The sequence below is a fragment of the Neomonachus schauinslandi genome, chromosome 3 (genome assembly GCF_002201575.2).
Source record: "Neomonachus schauinslandi chromosome 3, ASM220157v2, whole genome shotgun sequence".
NCBI lineage: Eukaryota > Metazoa > Chordata > Mammalia > Carnivora > Phocidae > Neomonachus > Neomonachus schauinslandi.
Window position 1 is genome coordinate 112,577,127 of NC_058405.1, and position 10,271 is coordinate 112,587,397.

The 10,271-nt window shown below is 36.0% G+C and overlaps 1 pseudogene; it reads right to left on the minus strand.

Annotated features, from left to right (window-relative positions):
- Positions 1-7,975: 7,975 nt before the first annotated feature.
- Positions 7,976-9,996, minus strand: LOC110592332 (annotated as a pseudogene).
- Between the last annotated feature and the right edge of the window lie 275 nt (positions 9,997-10,271).

Consider the following 10,271-nt stretch of genomic DNA (forward strand, 5'->3'; position numbering starts at 1 on the left):
AATGATCCCAATCTTTTGGTACTGGTTGAGACCTGATTTATGACCTAGGATGTGATCGATTCTGGAGAATGTTCCATGGGGACTAGAGAAGAATGTGTATTCCATTGCTTTGGGATGGAATGTTCTGAATATGTCTGTGAAGTCCATTTGGTCCAGTGTGTCATTTAAAGTCTTTATTTCCTTGTTGATCTTTTGCTTAGACGATCTGTCCATTTCAGTGAGGGGGGTGTTAAAGTCCCCCACTATTATTGTATTGTTGTCGATGTGTTTCTTTGCTTTTGTTATTAATTGCCTTATATAATTGGCTGCTCCCATGTTAGGGGCATAGATATTTACAATTCTTAGATCTTCTTGTTGGATAGACCCTTTAAGTAGGATATAATGTCCTTCCTCATCTCTTATTACAGTCTTTGGTTTAAAATCTAATTTGTCTGATATAAGGATTGCCACCCCAGCTTTCTTTTGGTGTCCATTAGCATGGCAAATGGTTTTCCACCCCTTCATTTTCAATCTGGGGGTGTCTTTGGTTCTAAAATGAGTCTCTTGCAGACAGCATATCGATGGGTCTTATTTTTTAATCCAGTCTGATAGCCTGTGTCTTTTGATTGGGGCATTTAGCCCATTTACATTCAGGGTAACTATTGAAAGATAGGAATTTAGTGCCATTGTATTGCCTGTAAGGTGACTGTTACCATATATTGTCTGTGTTCCTTTCTGGTCTATGTTGCTTTTAGGGTCTCTCTTTGCTTAGAGGACCCCTTTCAAGATTTCTTGTAGGGCTGGTTTTGTGTTTGCAAATTCCTTTAGTTTTTGTTTGTCCTGGAAGCTTTTGATCTCTCCTTCTATTTTCAATGACAGCCTAGCTGGATATAGTATTCTTGGCTGCATATTTTTCTCATTTAGTGCTCTGAATATATCCTGCCAGTCCTTTCTGGCCTGCCAGGTCTCTGTGGATAGGTCTGTTGCCAATCTAATGTTTCTACCATTGTAGGTTACATATCTCTTCTCCCGAGCTGCTCTCAGGATTTTCTCTTTGTCTATGAGACTCGTAAGTTTTACTATTAGATGTCGGGGTGTTGACCTATTTTTATTGATTTTGAGAGGGGTTCTCTGTGCTTCCTGGATTTTGATGCCTGTTTCCTTCCCCAAATTAGGGAAGTTCTCTGCTATAATTTGCTCCATTATACCTTCTGCCCCTCTCTCTCTTTCTTCTTCTTCTGGGATCCCAATTATTCTAATGTTGTTTCATCTTATGGTATCACTTATCTCTCGAATTCTGCCCTCGTGATCCAGTAGTTGTTTATCTCTCTTTTTCTCAGCTTCTTTATTTTCCATCATTTGGTCTTCTATATTACTGATTCTCTCTTCTGCCTCATTTATCCTAGCAGTTAGAGCCTCCATTTTTTATTGCACCTCATTAATAGCCTTTTTGATTTCTACTTGGTTAGATTTTAGTTCTTTTACTTCTCCAGAAAGGGTTTCTCTAATAACTTCCATATTTTTTTCAAGCCCAGCTAGTATCTTTAAAGTGATGATTCTGAACTCTAGATCTGACATCGTACTAATGTCCGTATTGAGTAGTTCCCTGGCAGTCGGTACTACCTCTTGTTCTTTTTGTTGAGGTGATTTTTTCCGTCTTGTCATTTTGTGCAGAGGAGAATAGATTATTGAGAGAACAAAAAGCTAGCAGAGTAACAACATCCCCAGAAAATATACTCTAAACAAATTAGAAAAGACCTGAGGCAGTGGAAAAAGAAACAGAAAGAGAGAAAAAAGAAAAAGAAAAAGATAAAGATAAAAACAAACAAAACAAAACAACAACAACAAAAAAAACCAGAATGTGATCAAATATGATCAGGCTGATATATAGATCAGTGCCACACACTAGATTTGGGGTGTATTTTGGTCTTTTAGAGGAAAGTGCCTCCCAAAATTTTAAAGAAAGAAAAACTTATATATGTACAAAAATAAGGGTTGATATGATGAAGGGATGGAATATGACTGTAAAGATGGAAATTATAAAAAATTTTATTAAAGGAATTGATAAAAAGTTGTTTAAAAAAAGAAAGAAGAGGATTTAAAAAAAAAAAGGGAGAGAATGTGATCAGGCAGGGGAGTAGAAAAAACCATATACTAGTGATTTAGGGTATATTTTGATCTGTTAGAAGAAACTATCTCAAAATTTTAAAGAGAGAACAACTTATATATATATGCCAAAAATACGGGTAACTACTATGAAGGGATAGAATATGACTCTCAAAATGAAAAATAAAAATGTTTTTTAAAAAAAGGGATTGATAAGATGTTGGTTGAAAAAGAGAAAAAGAAAAATTCAAAAAAATAAAAGAAAAGAAAAAAAGACAGTTAAAAAAAATTAACTTTGAAAGACTAAAGAATCATGGTAAAAAAGCCATGAATTCTATGTGCAGTAGTCCCCTAGCGCTGGAGTTCTGCCGTTCTCATTGATCAGTAAACTTGGTCTTGGCTGGCTGTTCTCGCTGATCTTCTGGGGAGGGGCCTGTTGCCGTGGTTTCCAAATGTCTTTGCCGGAGGCGGAATTGCCCTGCCCTTGCCCCCTCCCGGCTAAGTAATCTGCTCGGGTTTGCTCTCCGGGGCTTTTGTTCCCTGCGAGCTTTCCGTACAGCTTTGGAGGTGGAGAGTGAAAATGGCGGCCTCCCAATCTCCGCCCCGGAGGAGCCGAGAACTCGGGGCCCCACTCCTCAGTGAGCCCCCAGAGAAAAGCCGTCAGTCACTCCCGTCTCCCCGGTCTCCGGCCGCACTCTGTGCTCACCCGGCCTGTGACAACGTGTTTCTATCTCTGGCACCCGACCCCGGGTGGAGTCTCCAAACCCAGCAGATCCCTGCGGTGCACTCCTGCGCAGCTCCTCCCGGGGGAGGAAGGTGAGTCTCCCCGGATCTGCCGCTTGTTGGGTCCCTGCTGGAGGAGCAGTGGCCCGACTGTGCCGCGGATCACAGTTTATGGCAACCCCGAACTGAGAGCCCGCGCCTGTGCTCCGCCTCCGCAGCCTGCTTCCCTGCTCCGTTACCTGGGAGCTTTGCCACACTCAGGCACCCCTGGTCTTTCTGTGACCCCGAGGGTCCTGAGACCACACTGTCCCGGAGGGTTCCACCCTCCACTTAGCCACCAGAGTGACGTCCCTCAGCGGAGCAGACTTTTAAAAGTTCCGATTTTGTGCTCCGCGGCTCTATCACTTGCCAGAAGCGGCCGCCGGAGGCCCCTCCCCGCCGTCTATCCTCCCGAATATCGCCTCGGATTCACTTCTCCGCACGTCCTACCTTCCAGAAAGTGGTCGCTTTTCTGATGAGAGAGTTGTTGCTCTTCTTTTCTTCGACCTCCTGTTGAGTTTGTAGGTGTTCAGAATGGTTTGATCCCTATCCAGCTGAATTCCTGAGAGGAGAGGAAATCCAGGTCTCCTACTCCTCTGCCATCTTGCTCCGCCCCCCGAAGTTAATAGTCTTATATGTCAGTTATACCTCAATGAAGTTGGAGGAAAAAAGACATCCTCTGAGGAAAAAAAATAAAAGCTATTTTATTGCAAATATGTGAAATTGTTTGTTTTATATTTAAATCAAAGTGTGAAAATTCACTCCAGAAATATTAATGTATTTTATTGTGAGATGCTGCCTAGATACCATTGGCTGGTGTTAGGTAAAATGCAGTAAATGCATCAGATTACCTTTCTAAATCTGAAAAACTCCACAAATTCTTAAATAATTTGTCCCCAAGAGTTTCTAAGAGGTATATAAAATTTGTAAAATGAGACAAGTAAAAAATTATTGGTGGTGTTTTTCTGTGGCAAGAAGATTGGGGCCTTTTTTTTTTTCACTTCATATCCTTCTATGCACTTTGAATTATATTGATCATAAATTTCTTTAATTTAAAAAGTTATTTTTAAAATGAATTATGGTATATCTCTGTGAAGGAATAATTGTCATTCTATCTCATGATTTTTAAGTATGTGGTACTCTTAACCAAGAGTCTAGAGAAAGTGGAGAGAACTATGAGCTGGAGTGATTAGGATGGACTTTATGGAAAATTTGGGGCTTGGGTTAAGTCTTAAAATATGACAATGAGATAGGCAATGGAAAAGCATAGCAGAAGGAAAGGTGATATAAGGTAAAAATACATATGGTATATACTTTGGTTGGTCTGGCCTTCTTTCCCGTTGTACAGATCTGTTAATTTTTCTTTATAATACCCAGTTATACTTTATATTCGTATGTATAGGACTTGAAAATATTCTGCAATGGAGAATGGAGAAGGTAGAATTTTGCTTTCATTTTTCCACATTAATTAGTTAATTAATCAATTGATTTTAATATAGCTTGCATGTCATACAATTTTGAAAACATAAAATAAGGGCAGTATACTGTGTTTTTGCTTTACCCTGATAGCTACATTAATAGGCTTAAATTATAAGACTTCATTTCTTCCAGGTGAAATGTGTGACTAGAAATAATTTTGTGATCTTGCCACATACCTAATTCTTACTCAACATTTTTAGTTATCTTTTTTTAAGTTACTCGTAAAGATCATTTGACTATTACAATTATTTTTATAGATTCTTTTTGCCTGTTTGTCACTTATATGAGCTCTTCATTCCCCAACTTTTCTCTTATTTTTCTTTGAAACTCTCAAACTAAGCTCTTAATAACAAAGCAAATATTTCCATGAATTATAAAATTAATAGAAATAGTGTCACCATGTGCCTGTATTCTATAAATTATAGTAAAAGAGTTTATTTGAGGCAAATTGAATTTTAATTAAGTGTCTCCAGTTATGTTTCTGTATGGGGATTTATTAAACATCTTTATATTTAATACAAAATTTTTCTAAATCGAAATGTGATTTTAACCCTTCTTATTACTTCTATCTTTTAATTGGTATTAGCCTAAAATAATGCAACTTCATTTGATTTTACCATGAATGCATAGTTTTTTTCTATCACCTTCTAAAACTGATTGTGGTGACATAGTAGTCCATATAGCTGAATTTGCTGCACATGACCACTTAATTATATATATTCTTATGCTGTTTGAGATTTTTAGTTTCACATATTACTTAGTAATAAAAATATAGAGGCTCCTGGTGGCTCAGTGGGTTGAGCAACTGACTCTAATGGAAGGCATTAGTTTTTTATTGCTTTTTCAGTTCCAACTAAAATTCTAGTGTGGACTTTATTTAAGAAGCTTAATAAGTACTATTTGATCACAGTGTCTTTATGTTATATAATAGATATTAATATCATTTTCATTTCAAAAAAGAAAAGTAAAGCCATGAAACTACTTATTTCCAACTGCAAGCATTAGCTGAATTTCTTCATACTAAATAAGACCTACAGACTGATTTTCATACAAATCAGTTGCTACTGCTACATTATCTTAACGTATATGTTCCCTTCCCATTATTCCTTTCTACCTCCAATGTTAAGAGTATACAATTTATGAAAGACTGCTGAATTATTTTTTTCTAATACTTCAAACATGCCATATTATTTTACACAGACTATTCAAGAAATAGCAGGTTTTATAAAATGGGAAGCTCACATTTTGCTAAATTACCTAGATCCAATTATATTTTTTACTTTATCTTATTAAATATTTTCATAACATTAAACTTATATTGTAATCTTAAAAGGACAAAACAAAAAAGAAATTTTAATATTGTGAATACCACATACTGGGATAAATATTGGGAGCAGCTTGAATTTAGCTCATGGTTATATAACAGAATCTAGTAATCATGGTATCATGTTGTATTTATAAATTGAAGCTTATCCATTCTACTTATATTATTGAATGTGAATAAAACACATAAGTTATAAAAAATAATTTAGATGACTAAATAAACATTGGTAATTGGGTATGAATTTTATCCTGTTAAAATTTATTTTCTAGGAATATCAAAGAAAGTGTGTTGGTTTCTTGCTACATATATTCAGGGTTTTAAATAAATTTTCAGTTGTACCTGTGTTTTATTATTTATATTCTAAAAATTTTTTAGTTATTTCCTTTTATATGTATAAATATATACATGTATACAAATGTGTATACATGTATATATACAAGAGAAAACTATGCAGTATAAGATCAGTGTAGCTTTTCCTAATCTACTGAAGAAAATTTCTCTTTTTACTCTTTGTTAACTAACTGTGATATGCTACTGGAAGGGAACATTTAGTAGATCTTAATACCCTAGTCATCAAGCCAATTTATGTGTTCTAGTGAGTAACATCTTCAGTGCAAGATGATCATCAAGTTCAGGAACCCAAATAAATGAACATAGATTTTGGTGGATTTTGCCTTCTCTTTGCTTTCTTTTTCTTTTTTCTTCTATAATTCATCTTTTATAAGCTAAAACTTAATGTTGTTCAAATGCAGACAGATTCTAGTTTCTTCATTCTTTCATTTTTCTGGTTAAATATTCAATTTTAAATTTTCTCGTTTCCAAAAGCCATTGTTCACCAATCTTATATTGGTGAATCTTATAAACATTCTCTAACTTAAATTGGAATTAAAAGAAATTGGACTTTAGATTTAAGGAGAAAATTGCCAGATTAACTTTCTATAACTATTTTCAGCATTGCGATAAGGACATACTATAGTCTAGCCCAGCCTTATTCTATTGTTTGATTCTTTCCCTAAATTTCTTTTCTTATCTATACTAATTATGTGTGTTCCATGTTTAGACTTATTTATGTATGTTTAGATTTTTAAATGTGAAATATCTGAAGAAATATACAACTATTTTCCTTTAGGTATATCTTATAAGATCAACGTAGTTATTCACAGTCATGAACAGAAATATTTCCCCTAGTATCTTGGCAGCTTATTTTAAATGCTTTAGAAGCAGAAGATTATCTGATAAAAATGAATTCATTCTTTTTTTTAAAGAAAAAAATTTAATGATAGCATTATTGAGATATGATTCATATGCTATACAATTCACAATTTTAAATTGTACTGTTTGGTTCTTTTCTGTATATTTACAGTGTTGTACATCAATCACCACTATCTACTTTCAGAACATTTTCACCACCCCAGGAAAAAACCCTACACCCTTTAGCAGTCACTCTCCATTCCCCTCTACTCCAAGTCCCTGGCAACCACTAATCTTTTTGTCACTATGGATTTGCCGACTCTGGACATTTATACATAGAATCATACAGTATGTGGGTTTTTGTGTCTGTCTTTCACGTGGAATAATGTTTTCAAGGTTCATCCATCTTGTAGCATGTGTCAGAATGTCATTCCTTTTTATGGCCAAATAACATTCCATTGTATGGATTATATTACATTTTGTGTATCTATTCATCAGTTCATGAGAGTCCATTCTTTTTGAATTAGTTATTAATCTTCAGTGACAAAAAGCCTGAAATTATAGTTTGGTACTGAGCAGTCTTTGATGTGTTTTAGACATTAAAAATTGGTGTTTTAAAAAAGGCTTTTGCGTGTCTGTTTGATAGTTGTAAGAGATTTAAGCTTGCCTTTCAAAATTCTAAAAATTTAATTCCAAAATGCATCTGGCTCCAAAAATTTTGGATGAGGGATTGTCTGTAGTATCTGGAAATTAAGAGAGAAGGAGAATTTGGTCATTTGTAGAGACTTTTCAATTTATCCTTTTTTCTAGGTAAGCATTCACTGGACCTTCTTTCTTTCTTTATATATTTCTAAATAAAGGACATTGTTATTGGCAATAATTTTAAATCTTTGTCTTACTTTCCTCATCTAATTGGTCAGTATGCCCAGTGATTCTACCTTATTAATACCTCTTACTTCATTCTCTCTTTTCTGTTCTTACCTCTAGGTACTGAGTTCATTTTTTTCCTCCTAGCTAGCACACTTATTAGCATTAAACACAAGACCCTTCTCTTCCCTGACCCCAAGAAGCCACGCCCACAAAATCACAGGCTTCTGAAGCAGGGTCCCTCTGCCCCATTTCTGAAACAAGCTCTCAGGCCTTGGCAGTAGCCTGAGTTGCCCCCAGGGCCGTGAGCTGCTGAATCTTCTGGCTCATTATCTCCATGCAAGCCTGTTTCACGGCATGCTTCTGCGCATAACTGGCTGGATTTTCTCCATTTGCCTGTTGAGGAAGTCTATCTTCTTCCTGAAAAAGTCCTTGGCATCTTCAGCTGTCTTTTCTACATAGTAGTCTGTTCCCACTCCACTAGTACATGTGCTACATCGTGTAGTTTCCCAGGGACATACATAGAACTCATCATGGGATGAGTAATTCTTTCCCCTTGTTCTTATTCAGCATATTCAGACATTCCTTGGCTTCCACATACTTGGTCTGTACCACCCTGGGCTGGGCAATGGATGTGGGCAAGAACTTCACTTCCTGGTTCAGCTGGTTCTTGAGTATTTCTAGCTGCAGCACGTTCAGCTCAATGATGTAAACTGCGCCATGTTGAGAAGCGAGTTCATTTTTGTTCTAGATTATAATATAGCAGTTTCTTTACATCTATCAGCAGCTTACCTTACATCAATTAGAGAATTTTAATCAAACTACATTTTAACTTTCTGTAGACTTGTCTATTTTCCAGCCACTGTCCTGCAAATTCCTTGAAAGCAAGAACTGTCATTTATTTCTTGACTTTTTTCTACAGTAGCTGGCAAAGAGTTTGTGCTCATCTGTTTGCTGAAGGAATAATGAATGAATGAGTAGAGTGAATAAACATTATCACTTAAACTATATTGTTAAAAATTATATCATAAAATTTATTTTAGAGGTGCCTGGGTGGCTCAGTCGGTTAAACGTCTGACTCTAAAAAAAAAAAAAAAAAAGATTTTATTTTTTTATTTGAGAGAGAGAAAGAGAGCATGAGTGGGAGGGCGGGGGAGAGTCAGTGAGAGAAGGAGAAGCAGACTTCCTGCTAAGCAGGGAGCCCAATGCCGGGCTCGATCTAGGACCCTGGGATCATGACCTGAGCCAAAGGCAGACGCTTAACGGACTGAGCCACCCAGATGCCCCTGTAAATTAATATTTATTATACATAATAAAGACATTCAAGTTGTTTCACTGCTCATAAGTGCTATTTAATTTATCTTCAATTATGTGGAGAGAAAATGATTTGACAATAGTAAATTTAAAATTATGACAATATTTTAAATAATACTTGACTCTATGGCCAAATGAGTATTTAAATGTATACTGAAAACTCTAAGTTACAGCATCAAAAGTAGGTGCCAAACTGCTTTTATGGGGCGCCTGGGTGGCTCAGTTGGTTAAGCGACTGCCTTCAGCTCAGGTCGTGATCCCAGGGTCCTGGGATCGAGTCCCGCATCGGGTTCCCTGCTCTGCGGGGAGCCTGCTTCTCCCTCTCCCACTCCCCCTGCTTGTGTTCCCTCTCTCGCTGTGTCTCTCTCTGTCAAATAAATAAATAAAATCTTTAAAAAAAAAAAAAAAAAACTGCTTTTATGATCTCATCTTTCAGAGTTCTTCATCCTCTATGCTTTTGAAATCAGCTGGTTTTAATTTCTAAATAAGAAAATGCTGCTCAAGAAAATTAAGGATAGGACCATATTCTTTTTAGTTATGACTTTTTAAAAGTATTTGAGACTTTTAGGAGTTCCTTTTGATTAGATAAGTGCAGTTTACAGGTTTGGTGATGGTTGTCCTAACGCAAATTTATAAGCTTCATAGTAATTTTATGCTTCTCATTAATTATATGCCACCAAAAGTTCTTTGTGCTTGCTATCTTTAACCAGCAATCTATGTGAAAATAAGTTTCAAAAGGTAGGACTGAGAGCTAAACAATTTAAACTTCTATAATAATCACAAACACCATGATGTCAAGGAGGTCATCCATGTGAATATATGAGTGGCTTAGAAAGAAGCATGCTTCTAAGGTCCCTATAACAGTCATTCACTCATATGCCTTGGATGCTCTTAAGGGGAAGAAATAGTTAACTATGCAGTTATTAATTTTTTTAATTACAAGTTTAAATAGATGTCATTACTGCTGTTGACATTATGAACTCCTCGGAAAACTGTGATCTTCTAGATGGGGGTCAATAAGTTTTTTCTGTAAAAGGTCAGTAGTAAATATTTTAGGCTCCACAGGCCAGCATGTCTCTGGCTCTGCTCAGCTATGTTACTAAGGTGTGAAAGTAGCCATGAGCAATACATAAACAAATGAGTACGGCTGTGCTCCAGCTGTAATTATGGGCACTGAAATTTAAATTTTATGTCATTTTCAGATGTCATAGAATTTTTTTTCTTTTGATGCTTTGAACCATTTAAAAAT